General features: G+C 35.3%; 1 long non-coding RNA gene across 2 annotated transcripts; it reads left to right on the top strand.

Annotated features, from left to right (window-relative positions):
- The first annotated feature begins 12,728 nt into the window (after positions 1–12,728).
- Positions 12,729–15,822, top strand: LOC149255816 (uncharacterized). 2 transcript variants are annotated; one of them, XR_016266417.1, is made up of 3 exons: positions 12,729–13,264; positions 13,494–13,615; positions 15,582–15,822. It is a non-coding gene; the product is annotated as an uncharacterized LOC149255816 (long non-coding RNA). The 2 variants fall into 2 exon arrangements; XR_016266418.1 differs by lacking the exon at positions 15,582–15,822 and adding an exon at positions 14,212–14,305.
- Positions 15,823–16,184: the final 362 nt, after the last annotated feature.

The raw sequence follows: 16,184 nt of genomic DNA, 5'->3' as shown, positions 1-16,184 counted from the left end.
ATCTCACTTAAAATCCAGCAGACTTAACAGTTTTTGAGGAATTCAGGATTCGATGGATTGTAATGTTTCCATTGCATTTTGTCATGTACAAGGGTATGGAATTAGTATTTAATCAAGAGCACCAAGTCCTCTTTGTACTTTAGAGTGACTTTTAAACTCATCACTCCACTGTTGTTGAGTTTTAGTTATATCAATTTACTATTCCAGTATTCAGATTTTAGTATCTATTATAGTCTATTTTGCTTAGTACTAATTAGATTCTAGAATGATGAATGATGAATTCTAATTTTAAATCAATTTAGAATCTAGAATGATGAATGATGAATTTAATTTTTAAATCAATGTAGATTTTAAAATGGTGAATAATGAATAATGACTATGGATTGGAGTATTTCATTATTGAATCTTGTGATCTATGAATGAATCATGTATGTATTAGTAAGGATGATGAGAATGGATTAATCTATTTCATTATTTAATTCAATTATGTATGTATCATTGTATTTATGCTTTCATTATTGAATATGAATTTGATATATATATATATATATATATATATATATATATATATATAATTTTAAATCAATTTAGAATCTAGAATGATGAATGATGAATTTAATTTTTAAATCAATGTAGATTTTAAAATGGTGAATAATGAATAATGACTATGGATTGCAGTATTTCATTATTGAATCTTGTGATCTATGAATGAATCATGTATGTATTAGTAAGGATGATGAGAATGGATTAATCTATTTCATTATTTAATTCAATTATGTATGTATACCATAGACCATGATACATAATTCAATTATGTATGTATACTCATAGACCATGATACATACGTCTAAAAATAGACATAGTCTAAAAATAAACTTTGCGCCATAATTTGCCTGCGGGCCCACTTAGTGAAGGCAACTCCTTTCCACTAAGCTCCATCATCTTGTTGCATTCTCAACACTCCCTCTCAACAAGATATGGATTATCATCAACCCCTATCCTACCTTAGTGGTATTCGAATTTGCTCCTAGTGAGCGCCTTCGTCAAGATATCAGCATCCTAATCCTCCGTTGGAATGTATGAAAGTAACATGATTCTCTGTTGCACACAATCTCTGATATGATGGTATCTGATGTCGTCCATTGAGCTCCCTGCCCAATTTGCATACTCCTGTTTGTACCAAGATCCATATCCCAATGTGCCTCTCTTGAGCCTGCACACATGCGACTCCACCAACTGTCGATAAACAGTGGCATCCACTACCTCCACTGAAGTAGCATCCTCCTTCCTCCAACCTCCAGGAAGGAATGCAGTCTTCACATCCATCTGATGAATGTGCCACCCCATCTGCACCACTTTGTAGATCCATCTCGAACCCACCACTGATTTCCCTTCCAGTCTGGGAACAATCTCCCATGCACTGTTTCTGACAATCGAATCATCCCCCTTAAATTTCCCTGAAATTTGAGGGTACTCCCACACGTCCCCCTTGTGCGTCTCTCTGCACGCGTGTCTCACCATCACGGAGTCTTGGTAGAACATCACTTTTACATAAATTAATATAGTAATAGTTTTAACACCAAAAGTACAAACAAAATTGTCCTTCACAAAACAAGAAAACCCATGAGGCAAGTCATACCCTGAAATCTCCAGCACTGCCCTTCTCCTGCGCCTGCTCTGCATACAATGCTTAGGCAGGGACATATTTCTCATCTACTTCCCTTATTTTATATGGCTTCATTTATTTTATTTTCAAGTTAGAATTGATAAGATTTGGTGGGCAAAAATATATAGGTTTGAAAGAAAAAAAAAAACAAACAAACAAAACTAAAAAGTCATAAATTTACTTGACTCTTACCCGTCAAATTCACCACCGCCAGTACCAGGGAATCTGCCACGTGTGCGTTCAGATAGATACCCTGCGAGTAACCGTTATAAATAATTATTACATTAAGAACTAAAGAAATGTTTAAGCTAATAAAAAAAACATATCTGAGAATTCTACATTGTCACTGTATCAAAGTACTGTTACAATACCTAATTCAATTTTTACAATCATAAATCTCCAGCACACTGAATGCAATGCCATTTAAGGGTACACAAAAGTTGTGATCTGTAATCTGGGTTCACATCCATTACCCAAATGCCCAACCAAATTTGGGCAGAGGCGAGATTTCAATATCTTTTCAATGGGAATATAGTGAGGCTTACACCATATTAAAATTCTTGGGTTCACTTAATTAATTTTTGGCGTTCCCAACACCACGGTCATTCGATCATCTCTTATCCTCATGTTTACGGTCATTTTCTCAATCTTCAACATGACATCTGCAAATTTTTTTCAACATTTCTTGACTCAGCTTTTTCTTTAATGGCTTCCTTTGTACATCATCACTGCAACGTCGTGACTGCCCTTTTGTAGCCCAAAACTCTAAAGAGGGCCAAGTAACCTCAACCTACAATGCCCTTAAAATATCCGCATAAGAACTCCCAACAAGTTTTGATGTTGAAGCCTTGATCTTCTGATTTTGCAAGGCCACTGTTCTTTCGATACTGCTGCTCCTTCAGGAAATTTTGCCAAGCGGCAAGGATGAATTTTTGGAGACCCAGTTTTCCATTCACCTGGATTGGGTTTTACCCCTAAAGCTTCCTGTTCCTCTGATTCATCACTATCCACCAAAAAACCTCGATCTGCCTTTCTCAAATTCTTGACTGGAAACATCTTAGGCAAGTGCTTATCAACATCTGAATTTAAATGCATTAATCGCTCACATTCATCCTCGTTTGCCAAATGAAGGTTGTGAGATGATTGTTTCACTTTGGTCTCAGGCAACACCGCTACAATCCTTGGCTTTTTGGTAACTGAAGAGCATAGACTGTCATTTGAAGGTCTCTTTTTTGAATTTAATTTCCTCGACTTTTCTACGGCAGAGGAGCAAAGACTGTCATTTGAAGGCCCATTTTCTGAATTTAATATCCTGCGCGTTTTCCTGGCAGAAGAGCATAGACTGTCATTTGAAGGCCTCTTTTTGGAATCTAATATCCCCGAAGTTTCTGCAACAGAAGAGCTTAGACTGCAATTTGAAGGTCTCTTTCCGAAATTTAAAATCTTGCGTTTTTGTTGGGTATTTTTTAAAGGGGGAAATACCAAAACCAGAATAAAAATTCACCACAGAGACAATACTCTGTTTCTTCTGTCCAGGATCTTTTGACAAGAACCTCTTAAAATCAAAATGACTCAAAAGACACCATTACACAGTCACAAAGCATTTCTGTTAATTTAAAACAAGCATTCTGTTACATATTTCTTCCTCTGTGCAAAGAGGGAATCTCAAAACAAAACTCTGCTGCTCACACAAATTTTCCACTGCTGTGGAGATTACATAAACCAGCTCTCTATTCTTCAATGGCTAAAACAAAGCATTACATTCCAAAATCTATATAGCACTGCTGTGCATTTTACAAAGACAATCGCACTCACGTGCGTAACCACCACTCACAACACTTAAAAAAAACCATATACTACTACAGCACATAGGCTTGTTTTTAACATATGACAACATATACAAAAAATTATAAAAAAAATCGTATGTCATATGGGACAATGCCCATAACCAAAATTAAAAGCATGCCCATAACAACATTAAATACGTGCCCATAACAATATTGAAGCCTCCACCAAAGAAAATACGACGGGCATTAAAAACCATAAGTTTCCACCTACGGCGGTCAACAAGAAAATGACAAAATTTAATGTGACGTGGGCAGACAGCATATTCTGGAAGTCAACGGCGGAGATCACGCGATCAGATCGGACGATGGAGAGGATATCGGAAGGCAGATTTTCACCGAGCTTTAACTTCCGATGGGTTTCGTTTGCTGATGTCATGCGAGTGACACGCGTCGCCTCCAAATCGCATCGGAGCTCAACAATACGGAAACCACTTTTCATGGATGGCGGTGCGATATGATCCTGGCCGGTTTTATGGTTCTGTTCGGTGGTTTCGTGCGCGTTGAAATTACATTTTCAACACTCCCCTTTAATTTCAACTGCTGGGCATTCGGTCATACCCAAACACTTCCTCAAAAATTCAAAGCTTTTCTGATCCAGTGGCTTTGTCAAGATGTCCGCAACCTGTTCTTGAGTCCTGCAGTGTTCTAGGACAATTTCTCCATTGTTCACCAATTCTCTGATGTAGTGAAACCTTGTATCAATGTGCTTCGTTCTCTTGTGAAACACTGAATTCTTTGACAATGCAATAGCTGAGCTATTGTCACAAAATATCACTGTCGCTTTTGCCTGCTCTTGGCCTAAGCTTCTCAACATTCTTCTCATCCACACTGCCTGACAAGCTGCTGCTGTAGCTGCCACATATTCAGCCTCTGCTGTAGACAATGCTACAATGGATTGCTTCTTAGAAGCCCATGAAATGGCTCCTGAACCCATATGAAATACATAACCGGAAGTGCTCTTCCGATCATCTACACTTCCAGCCCAATCGCTATCAGTGTAACCAATTAAATCTGAACTTTCTGAGACACTATATAATATGCCAAACATTTTGGTACCTTTGACATACCTCAAAATTCTCTTTGTTGCCTGCCAATGTGCCTCCTTTGGCCTCTCCATAAACCTGGAAATCAAACTAACAGCATACATTAAATCAGGCCTAGTTGCTGTTAAATACATAAGGCTGCCTACAATACTTTTGTACAAGCTAGGATCAAAGTCCTTGCTGCTGTCCTCTCTGCTGAGCTTTAATCCCATCACTGTGGGAGTGATTGCTGCCTTGCATTCTTCCATCTTAAATCTGTTCAAAATTTGATTTACATATCTTGCTTGAGATATAAAAATTCCTTTTTCATTTTGCTCTACTTCTATGCCTAAGAAGTATCTCAAGAAACCCATATCAGTCATTTCAAATTCATCCTTCATGACTGATTTAAAATTCTTAATGAGCTGATCATCATTACCTGTGAAAATAACATCATCAACATATAAGACCACAATCAAAATCTTACCATCCTTTTCTTTGATGTAGACGGTGGGTTCTCCTTCACATTTGTCAAATTCATTATCCAATAGATAAGAATCTATCCTGCTGTACCATGCTCTTGGCGCTTGCTTCAGCCCATAAAGAGCTTTCTTCAATTTGCACACTTTGTGCTCTTCTCCTTTCTTCTCATATCCGAGAGGCTGTTCCACATAGACCTCTTCCTTTAACACTCCATTTAGGAATGCAGACTTCACGTCCATTTGGTAGACTTTCCATTTGTTTTGAGCTGCTATTGACAGCACTGCTCTCACGGTTTCCATTCTTGCAACCGGTGCGAAAGTCTCCTCATAATCTCTCCCATACTGCTGCTTGTAGCCTTTGACAACCAGCCTTGCTTTATGCCTTTCAATCTTACCTTCAGCATTGCTCTTGGTCTTATAAACCCATTTCACACCAATGACTTCTTTGCCTTTTGGTAGCTCAACCAAATCCCATGTTTTGTTTCTCTCTATGGCATTAATTTCCTCATCCATAGCTTCTATCCATTTCCTATCTTTAATTGCTTCCTCGAAATGAATAGGATCATCAACATGACAATACAAGGCAAATAAGGAATTCATTCCTTCATCATAAATATCACTTAGATTTCTAAATTTCTTACCTCTTTCACTTGGTGTGCAAGTGCTTGAAGATGCACTTGAGTTTCCTTCTTGTGGTGTGCTTGGAGAAGCACCCTCATTGATCCTTAATGGTGTACCTTGCTGTCCTTGTGTTGGCGCTGCTGTTTGGGGATGTATTTCAGCCACTTCCTCTTCATCTTCATCATGAGACAAACAGCTCTTGACATTCACTGTTTTCTCTATGCTTCCATCCCAAGCTTCCTCTTCAATGAATTGAACATCTCTGCTGACAAAAAACTTCTTGGTAGATGGAATGTATAGCCTGTAGACTTTGGATTCATCACTGTATCCAATGAAGATGCATTTCTCCCCTTTGCTGTCCAACTTCCTCCTTAGCTGATCTGGTATGTGTGCATAGGCCACACATCCAAAAACTCTCATGTGGGTGACTCCTTGCTTTCTCCCACTCCATGCCTCTTCTGGCACCTTGTTCATGACTGCTTTTGTAGGACACCTGTTCAATATATAAACTGCACAATGTACAGCTTCAGCCCAATACTCATTTGGCAAATGCTTTGCCTTCAACATGCTCCTTGCCATATCCATGATGGTCCTGTTCTTCCTTTCAGCAACTCCATTTTGCTGTGGGGTGTACCTTGCTGTAAACTGTTTATGAATTCCATTTTCTCTACAAAATCTTAGGAATTCCTTGGAGATATACTCACCTCCTCTATCAGTTCTCAAAACTTTAATGTGCAGCCCGCTTTGGTTTTCAACAAATGCCTTGAAGTTTTGGAATTTCTCAAACACTTCACTTTTGTTTTTAAGGAAATATATCCAAGTCTTTCTTGTACAGTCATCAATGAATGTTAGGAAATATTGGCTGCCAGCTAATGATGGAGCTTGCATTGGCCCACATAAATCTGAGTGGATGATTTCTAAGGGTGCCTTTGCCCTTATGCTCTTCCCTGATGGAAAACTTTCTCTATGTTGTTTTCCCAATATGCAGCCTTCACATAGGTTGTCCGGCTTCTCTATCAATGGCAATCCTTTCACCATTCCTTTCCTACTCAACAAATTCAGACCTCCAAAATTGAGATGTCCAAATCTCAAATGCCACAACCAATTCTCATCCTTTGGCACGCTTTGGAAAGCCTCTTGGGTAACTGCTGCAATTTCTCCTTTGTTTTTCAAATCTGCCCGGATTCTGAGAGGGAACATCCTGTTCCTTGTCATCTTCACTTCAGCAATGCATCTTTTGCTGGGTGGTATGTCCATGATGGTGCACACATCATTTTTAAAGAAAACATTGTACCCCTTATGGACAAGCTGTCCAATACTCAAGAGATTACATCTCATTCCGGGGACATAGTATACATCTGCTATGGTTTTCCTTTCTCCTTGCTTTGAAAGTAATTTTATTTCTCCTTTTCCCATAACAGACACTTTACTATCAGTTCCTAGTGTGACTTCTGATTTCACATTTTTATCTAGGGCAGAAAAGAAGGCTATATTTCCGGTCATATGGTTGCTGCAACCTGAGTCTAAAAACCATATGTCCTCACTATGTGTTTCAGCCATGTTACAAGCTAATAGGACATTTTCTTGACTGCTGTTTTCTCTTGTAACATTTGCATTTTGTCTGCTGTTCATATCATGCTGTTTCTTTCTACAATCACTAGCATAATGACCATACTTTTTGCAATAATAGCATTGAACATTAGATTTATCATACCTTTGTCCTTGAGCCTGATACTGATCTCTTTGTTGGCTGCTGCCTTGACCTTGGTTCTGATTTGGATTGCTGCCTCTTCCTTGTGCATTTGATGGGTTATTCCTTCCACCTCTATTCTGGCTTCTGCCTCTTCCTCTCTTGTTTCCTCTTCCTTGACCCCTTCCTCTTCCAAAAGACATCTGGGTCTTGAAGGCTTGCTCAAAGGATGAGTTTTCATTCCTACTCAACCTCTGCTCATGTGTTATCAGTGATGCATGTAGCTCATCAACTGAATATTTTGAGAGATCCTTTGTCTCTTCAATGGTGGTGACTATGGCATCAAACCTTGAGGGTAAGACCCTCAATATTTTCTCCACTATTCTTCTATCTTCAATTGTTTCTCCATGAGTTCTCATTTGTGTGATTACACCAATCACATGAGTGAAGAATGATTCAATGTTGTCTGACTCCTTCATGTTCAAGTTTTCAAAATCCTTTCTCAGCATTTGCAATTTTGCTGTCTTCACTCTCTCCATGCCTTGATAGGCTGTCTTGAGAGTTTGCCATGCTTCATGTGATGTTGTAGCTGCTGCTATCCTTGGGAATATACTCTGGTCCACTGCTTGATACAACAAGACAATGGCCTTTGCATCCTTCTTCCTATTGAGCTTCAGCTGATCCTTCTCTCCCTGAGTTAATGCATTGAACTCAGTTTCATCTGCTGGTTCCTCAAACCCATATTCTACTAGTTCCCATATATCTTGAGCGATGAACAAAGCTCTCATGGTTATAGACCAGTAGTCATAGTTCTTCCCATTAAAGTGTGGGAGCTGGGTGTTGAACATACCCATGCTTGTGCTTGCCATTCCTTGCATCTTGAACTATGGTTTTAAATCCTTGACTGTGATTTTTTTAAAAAACTGACTGTCTTCAGCAATAACAAGAGAAATGCTTTTGGGGAATACCTGAATCCTTCGCTGTCTAAGTCTTCTGTCTACCTGAGAGGTTTTGCTGCAGCAACAACCTTCTCCCTTCAGCTTCTTTGTCTCCTACAAAGAGCCTAAGCCTGCTCTGATACCACTATTGGGTATTTTTTAAAGGGGGAAATACCAAAACCAGAATAAAAATTCACCACAGAGACAATACTCTGTTTCTTCTGTCCAGGATCTTTTGACAAGAACCTCTTAAAATCAAAATGACTCAAAAGACACCATTACACAGTCACAAAGCATTTCTGTTAATTTAAAACAAGCATTCTGTTACATATTTCTTCCTCTGTGCAAAGAGGGAATCTCAAAACAAAACTCTGCTACTCACACAAATTTTCCACTGCTGTGGAGATTACATAAACCAGCTCTCTATTCTTCAATGGCTAAAACAAAGCATTACATTCCAAAATCTATATAGCACTGCTGTGCATTTTACAAAGACAATCGCACTCACGTGCGTAACCACCACTCACAACACTTAAAAAAAACCATATACTACTACAGCACGTAGGCTTGTTTTTAACATATGACAACATATACAAAAAATTATAAAAAAAATCGTATGTCATATGGGACAATGCCCATAACCAAAATTAAAAGCATGCCCATAACAACATTAAATGCGTGCCCATAACAATATTGAAGCCTCCACCAAAGAAAATACGACGGGCATTAAAAACCATAAGTTTCCACCTACGGCGGTCAACAAGAAAATGACAAAATTTAATGTGACGTGGGCAGACAGCACATTCTGGAAGTCAACGGCGGAGATCACGCGATCAGATCGGACGATGGAGAGGATATCGGAAGGCAGATTTTCACCGAGCTTTAACTTCCGATGGGTTTCGTTTGCTGATGTCATGCGGGTGACACGCGTCGCCTCCAAATCGCATCGGAGCTCAACAATACGGAAACCACTTTTCATGGATGGCGGTGCGATATGATCCTGGCCGGTTTTATGGTTCTGTTCGGTGGTTTCGTGCGCGTTGAAATTACATTTTCAACAGTTTTTTGGTGGCAGAGGAGTTTAGAGTGTCATCTGAAGGCCTCTTTTTGGAATCTAAAATCCTGGGCTTTTCTGTTGCAGTAGAGCTTAGACTGTCATTTGAAGGCCTCTGGATGGAATTGAATATCCTGGGCTTTTTGTTTGGAGAAGAGCTTAGATTGTCATCTGAAGGCCTCTTTTTAGAATTTAATATCCTGGGCTTTTTCGCTGTAGAAGAGCTTAGATTGTCATCTGAGGGCCTCTTCTTGGAATTTAATATCCTGCGCTTTTTTTTCGCAGAAGAGCTCAGATTGTCATTTGAAAGCCTCTTTTTCGAATTTAACATTCTGAGTTTTTTTGTGGCAGAAGAGCTTAGACTGTCATCTGAAGGTCTCTTTTTGGAATTCGTCCCAATTTTTTCCGGTAAAGGTCTCTGATCTTCAAAGTCATTACTATTCACTGGAAAACCTCGATCTTCACTGAGTGATTTTGTCAAATTCTTAACCGGCAACATATTGCAAAAGTGCACCATCTTTCGCCCACAATGAAGCAGCGAACTTTTAATTCGTATACAAATGTGTTAATAATGATTCTGTCAAAACAACTATTGAAGTTATCTGTCTCAGAACGCTCCGATCTTCAGCTTTGGGTAAATACAATTCAAAGAAAGGCATAATATTCAATTTTATAGGAGTGAGTGCTTCTCTAAATTTAGCCGACCTCACAACACCATGAAGTCCGACCTGATATGTGAATCTATATAATAAATTAATTAAAAAAAAATCTTTATCCTTTCAATCTAACAAAAATATATCATTATTTCCATATACATTATAATATTGATTGAATAAAAAGATGTAAATTCTGTAATAAAAAGATAAATAAGAGGACGTTTTATTATTTCAGTTTTGGTACAAGGAAGTTGTCTATTGACGGAAAAATTGGCTCAGAGATTGGAATTCTGTGATTTGAATTTTGTTTTAACTATAAAAATGGATCTGAAATTCAAAAATTTTATTAAAATTTCTAAAAAAATTATCAAATTTTACTAAAATCTTGCCAAATGTTTTTATTATTTTATAGACCAATTTACTTCATTTTTAAACTGCTCATGTCCCTTGGAATTAAAATCCAGGTGGATGAGAATCGCTCATCAACGTAAATACCTGGTTATCAACTCAGAACTTAATATTTAGTATATTTGTTATTAACTAATTGGAGTTCAACTTGTAACATTTTAGGAGTAGTACCAGTGGAGTTAGATTTGAATGTTAAGTACTCAATATGCAAAAGGCAAATTTCATTTTCATATGGATATTTTATTTAATGATACTTTTTGAGGTTTTGATAAATATACGGTTTGACATTAATTAATAAATATATTTAAGAAGATATAAGTTTTATATTTTTGTTTTCTTTTTATGTTTTCTAAAATAGGGTGAAATTATAATAATATTGCTAATTAATATAAGAATATTAGTTTTGGTTATTATTTATCAGTATAGGTTGATTTAAAAATATTATTCAAAAAATATATTGTCACTTGAAATAATAAAGAATAAATTTTTATTTTTGTTAAATGTTTACAAATTTTATGTTAGTAATCAATTTTTTTATTTTTGAGAAAAATTCTTAGCCAATTAGAATTAGTTTTAGCTTTTACTTCAAGACTAGAAGGTGGTCTCAACCTAGATAGTACATGCAAGAAAGCTAGTTTTCCTTGTGATCATTAAAGCTACCTCTAGTAAGATTATGTGCTTTCTAGTAACATTTATCTATAATCTCATAGCTAATTAGAAGTAATTTAGGTCTTACTTCAACACTTGAAAGTTCTTTCAACCTAGATAATATTTGTAAAAAAACTAGTTTTCCTTGTGATAATCATTGAGGCTACCTCCAATGTGGGTATTTGCTTTATAGTAAAATTAATCCATGATCTCATACATGAGAGTAGATACTACCTCAAATTGTATTTTAACCTCTTTCCTAGGAAGTAACATCATCTAAAATATATTTTCACTAATATATTCCTATCCAATCAATTTAAAAATACTTTGTCGGATTTCTTATAGAAGCTAAATTTTATGTGCTCGTGTGTATGCGTGTAAAAGTGTCCATCAACAAATAAGGGTACTCTCCAATATAATGTCTCAATTAGACCTCACATTATAGGGAACCCATTTAGATTTTGGATGAATGAATGGGCACATGGTGACTAGAATGGAAAATTCACTATGCAATATAGATATAGCCTTATTTTAATTTTATTAAAACTTTAATAACACATATAATTACATGTATATATGCTGCAATTTTTTTTAGAAATTGTCTAAACATGTTAGGTTTTGGAGTTTTTGGGTGAAATTGAAGAAGTTTGGATTTTGGATAAATGAATGGGCATGGGATGACTAGATTGAAAAATTCACTATGCAATATAAATATAGCCTTATTTTTAATTTTATTAAAATTCTGATAAAACATATAATTACATGTATACATGTCTTTTTAAGCATCGTTTAAACATGCTATGTTTTGGAGTTTTTGGGCAGAATCAAAATATTGTTTTTTAGCCAAATCTTTTCTTTTTTGTTTAAAATAGATTTTTGAGTGCATATATGGATTCAATACCTTGAAAAACTATGGGGTACTCAGATTGTGGAGAGTTTACAATCCAAACTTGTGATTCCAAGAAATCCCTGTGGATTTAAACAAGTCAAACCAAAATGATAAAGTATGATTTTTTTTACATGTTTTTATAATTTTTATAATTTAATTCTTTAACATGATATGCATAACATTGATGATATAGATAGATAGATAACTTAGAAAAAAATAGTGTAAATATTGAATTTGTATATGCTTATTAGTCCCTGCCTGGGACTAATAGCGTTCGATCAGGCGTTGACTTCCTATTAATTTGAGTTGACCGGAGCATTTAGTTGATGTTTTTCGCTTTTACCCAAAGTTTTATTTTAGAGCTCTGATGTTTTTTGCTTTTTATCCAAAGTTTTATATTAGAGGTCTTATTGCCGGGTTGCTGAATTTCCAAATCCAAATTTCGTGGCTTTTTTGTTTTACCCAAAGTTTTATTTTGGAGGTGATATCGATTGAACATTGTGACAATTCATCTTACCCAAAGTTGAGTTTGAAGAATGTTGTGACAATTAATTTTATCCAAAGTTACATGTTATGACAACTGATTTTAAATTCGGGGCAAAGTTTTTTTAGTATATCTTGAAGACTTAGAGCAGGTGGCAGCTTTTGGTCGTGCACAACAGCCAGCTGTTGGTGTCAGGAGACTTCTAGCAGGTGGCAGCTGCCCGTGCTTGTAATACCGTGTTGAGGGCAACCGTTTTCCTTTCTAATTTAGGAGATTATGCCAAGGAGAACACAGGACCAGGACCTGTGAAGCCTGGCGTAGATACAGTGGATCAGACCGTGAAGACCGTGAATGCATCCAATTTGTTGTTTGTGCCTAGAACACAGGACCAGGACCTGTGAAGCCTGGCGTGGATACAGTGGATCAGACCGTGAAGACCGTGAATGCATCCAATTTGTTGTTTGTGCCTTTATCTCTCTCTCGCTGAGGTTGTGAATTGCAAGAATGTGTGTGCTTTTTCTGCCGCGCGGCCATGTTTTGTTTACCTGCATCTCGGTCTCGTTTTCATTCGGCGTCTGCTTTTCTTTTTAGTTCTCAATTTTCGTTTACTCTGTTTGTTTGACTGACTGTTCATTCGGTGTCTGCTTTTCTTTTACTTTGTTTGTTTGTCTGGTTTTTGTTTACGAGTTTTCTTTTTCTCTCGTTTCTGATATGATTTTCTTTGATGCACCGGAGTGAAACTTCCATATATTTGAATTTCCTCAGCGTTTGTTCTGGTGTAGCTGTTTAAAGATCTGCATTCAGACATGAAAGCTGTTTAAAGATTTGCAATCAGATATGGAGTCTTGAAGGAGCCTAGGTAAATAACTAGTTATTCAACATAAAGATTATGTTTAGTTTATAGCCATACTATTGAAAGGGTTTGAAAAATTATTGATACAAAGGAGAGGTAAACTAGATCAGGGTTCGCAGTTAAATTGCTTAAGATATTGTTCTGAGTAGTTTTTATGTGCTAATATACCATATATTTTTTATTCTCATGTTCTTGTTAAAATCTTATTCTAATTAAATTTACATTTCTAAGCCAGCTCATGCAGAGGACTGGATTTAAGCGGGAAGAGAGGCTACGGCGGCAGATTAATATTTAGTGGAATTGAAAATCTAAGTAATATTTCTGGCGGTGGACTAACATTTAGTGCAATACAAAACTGTGAGTAATTTTTCCTATCATTTACTGTTTTCACAATTTTGAAACGATAAAATTTTAGTGACGATAGAATTTTATTAAAATTAGCAGTTAGAAAAAAAATGAGTTGAACCGAATTTGGAAGTGACTGATAAATCTTTAATTTCTTAGTATTTAAATTTACTTTTACGGATTTATTAGTTCTATTTTCTGTTAATCTTCTGGTAAATATTTTAATCTTAATATCATATTAGAGATCAAATCATCATGTTCTTACTATTATTAAAATTGATGTCGGAGATTATTACATACTTCAAATCATATTCATCTTGAAGTTGACGCCCTGGATTTTGAAGAAGATAATCCTAATTTGCTTCTTCTTTTTATACTAAATGCGATGAGATCTAGGGCTTTTAACTATTTTTTGTCTGAAGGAAGGGATATAAAGAGAAATTGTAAATTCTGACCGGGAGAGAAGCTGACATATGTGGTTTTCTTACTAAATTCTCTAAGTAGGAAGGGATTTAGAGAGAATTTGTAAGTTGTGACCAGATCTAGGGTCTTTTAACTAAATTATTCAAAAGGAAGGGATATAACAAGAGATTATAAATTGTGACCAGGAGAGAAGCTGGCATCTGTGGGCAAGTAGCATAGGAAAGCGACCAGGCGGTTATTAAGCGAGTTTTTGTTAAAGTTACCGTTCGATTCGTGGAATTGTGATACATATTTTTTTATTTGATTACATTAAAATTAATTAATATATGTATTTTAATTCATTATTATGATTAATAAATGTGCATATTCTATGTTTTATTTTTCTCATAATTTTACTGATATAATTTCTTTTCATGTTATAGTGATTTTTCTATTATTTATGGTTTTTTTTTTTAATTCATTTTTTTAAATTTCACATTTTAAATTTTTAAAATTTTAGACAAAATTCACCAACAAATATAATAAAAACTAAAAATAAAAATAAAAATAATTTATTAAATTATTCTTTAAAATAATAAATAAAATTTTAAGAATTTCACTTATTAAATGACTTTTCATTAAGAGATAATAATCTTGCAAAACATTCTCTTAACATTTATTATAATATATATTAAATCAATAATTATAACATAAATATTTTAAATATTTTAATATTATTTTGAAAATTTTATTAAATGACTTTTCATTACATTAAAAACTCAAGAGATAATAATCTTGCAAAACATTCTCTTAACATGTATTGTAATATATATTAAATCAATAATTATAACATAAATATTTTAATATTATTTTGAAAATTTTATATTTATTTTATTGGCCGATAATGTGACATCTTTTATAGTTTTTCATCGTTGCAATTTTGTTTTTTAATTTTTTATCTAATTTTTGAGTAAGTTTAATATCAAGAATTTGTATTTTTTTAAATTTAAAAAAATTATAAATTAAAAAAATAAGATAAGTATATTTTAATACTTAGCAATCAAATTATTTTAAGTAGGAATTTTTTAACTAATAAAAAGTTTAATATATTAATGCAGCTGTTTAAGTTCTAGTTCTAGGGTTAACCTCAGAATTTAGGATTATGATTAAAAATGATGTAAGGTCAGCTCTTAGTTACGGTCACAGTTGGATTCGTGGAAATCACAATACTCGGGGACAGACCGCTGTTTAAGTTCTACGGCTAATCTCAGAATTTAGGATTATGGTTAAAAATGTAGTGTTAGTTCTCAGGGTTACGATCACAGTTGGATTCGTGGAAACCGTAATACTCAGCGACAAGTCACTGTTTAATTTCTACGGTTAACTTCAGGAATTAGGATTATGGCTAAAAATGATGTAAGCCTTTAGTCGTGTTAGTGTTAAGGTTACAGATTTATTTAATTATATTAAAATTAATTAATATATTTGGTCTAATTCATTATTATGGTTAATAAATGTGTATATTTTATGTTTTATTTTTTTCATAATTTGGTGATATGGTGGTCCCTGATAGCAGGACGATTGCCTGGGCGGACAGACAACGAAATCAAGAACCACTGGAACATTCATCTGCAAAAGAAGGTGCCACCACAGGAATCTCAAAGAAAGAAAACGTTCAAAATTAACACGATCAAACCCACACCTGTCAGAATAAAAACTGCGGTGCAACACACTAAAATGGTGAATCCAAATGCTTGCAACAGTTCTGCCTGCAGTAACTGTACAAGTTCAGATCATTCCTTCAATATTTTTACAAATCAAGAAATTGTGAATTCCTCCCAGTCATTTTGTAACCAACTTGTGGAGGATCCGATAGCAGAAAATCATCCAAAGCACACAGCGGATGCAATTTCATAAAAACTTAATTGAGATTGTGCGAAACTAAGCACAAAATCAGTCCAAACTCCTAAATACTCATGTTATAATTGTTTAATCATCCAAAGCACACAGCCGATGCAATTTCATAAAAACTTAATTGACATTGTGCGAAACTAAGCACAAAATCAGTCCAAACTCCTAAATACTCATAATTGTTTAGTTTTTATTGGCAATATGGTTTAGTTTTTATTGGCAATACGGCAGGGACTACCGCTACGCAGTTGCCCTTGTTAATAAAAGT

Source organism: Pinus tabuliformis, chromosome 7 (assembly GCF_031772625.1).
Source record: "Pinus tabuliformis cultivar Carrire ecotype Pingquan chromosome 7, CPIR1, whole genome shotgun sequence".
Lineage (NCBI taxonomy): Eukaryota > Viridiplantae > Streptophyta > Pinopsida > Pinales > Pinaceae > Pinus > Pinus tabuliformis.
Note: the sequence above shows the minus strand (reverse complement) of the source record. Positions and strands in the feature narration are given on the sequence as shown.